Source organism: Cynara cardunculus, assembly GCF_001531365.2.
Source record: "Cynara cardunculus var. scolymus isolate 2C chromosome LG 1, CcrdV1, whole genome shotgun sequence".
NCBI classification, from domain to species: Eukaryota; Viridiplantae; Streptophyta; class Magnoliopsida; order Asterales; family Asteraceae; genus Cynara; species Cynara cardunculus.
The window spans coordinates 33,397,585-33,398,812 of record NC_037528.1 but is presented as its reverse complement, the minus strand read 5'-3'; positions in this window follow the sequence as shown (position 1 = coordinate 33,398,812).

Genomic DNA, 1,228 nt, shown 5'->3' with positions numbered 1-1,228 from the left:
ACAAAAGCTCTTGATGAAAAACGATTTTTATTCCTAGTCAGCAAGATGGGTATGCTGAATCTCACCACTTAGAGGCAATAATTATCTTTTAACCAGCAATCTTCAATATCTCATGGTTATGCTAATAAGTGATACAATAACAAATCCATAAATTCACTAAGTATCTTAAACCAGAGCCTCTGGCCATATAGAATGACTTAGATTTATTGGCAAAATTTCATCTTTGAAACCAGAGCCCCTCTGGTCCTATTGGTAACCAGAGCCCCTCTGGTTCAAAGCAAATACTTGGTATTTCTTACCAAGTCCTTTTTCTCCAACCCAAAGCCTCTGGTTATATAAACCAGCGCCTCTGGATTTCAACATATTGAGATATCAGTGTCTCAATCCTTGGATTCTTGCATTCTCTCATCATTTCTTTCTCCTTAACCAACCAGATCCTCTGGTTCCAAAGACCAACGCCTCTGGTTCCCACCTTTACTTGCTATATATTATTTTCTTTACAACCAGAGCCTCTGGTTCTAAAGACTAGAGCCTCTAGCTTATGATTCTTTGAAAGCAAGTCTTAACCATTTCCCTTCTAACTCCCTTTCATATTGTTTTTCAACCAGAGCCTCTAGTTCTAAAGACCAGAGCCTCTGGACCCCATCCATTGCTTTTGAATCTTATTTTTCCTTCCCCTTTGAAACCAGAGTCCATCTGGTCCTCGCTGACTAAAATCATTTATATGACTAAGTGTGTCCATTCACCCAGAGCCACTGGATTCAAATCCTTTATAACCAAAGCCCCTCTGGTCTCAAAGTTTCATTCATATCCATCCTCGTACTTAACCATCTTTCATATTTTTTTCTTCATCATTCACAACTAGAGCCTCTGGTTCTAAAGACCAGAACCTCTGGATTCAACGTCTTTGCAACTAGAGCCTCTCTGGTCTCAAAGACATTCTTTTTCATACTTAACCATTTTTTCATTGAATCTTAACATCCTTCACAACCAGAGCCTCTGGTTCTAAAGACCAGAGCCTCTGGATTTCAATTCCTTTGCAACCAGAGCCCCTCTGGTCTCAAGATTCATTCATTTTCTTATCCATTCTCATACTAGACCATACTTCATTCTTTTTCATCGCCTTTCATAACCAGCGCCTCTGGTTGTATAGACCAGAGCCTCTGGTCATCCAAAATCTAAACTCCTTATTGTTTCTAGGGGGAGTTTTTACATTTCATTTCATATC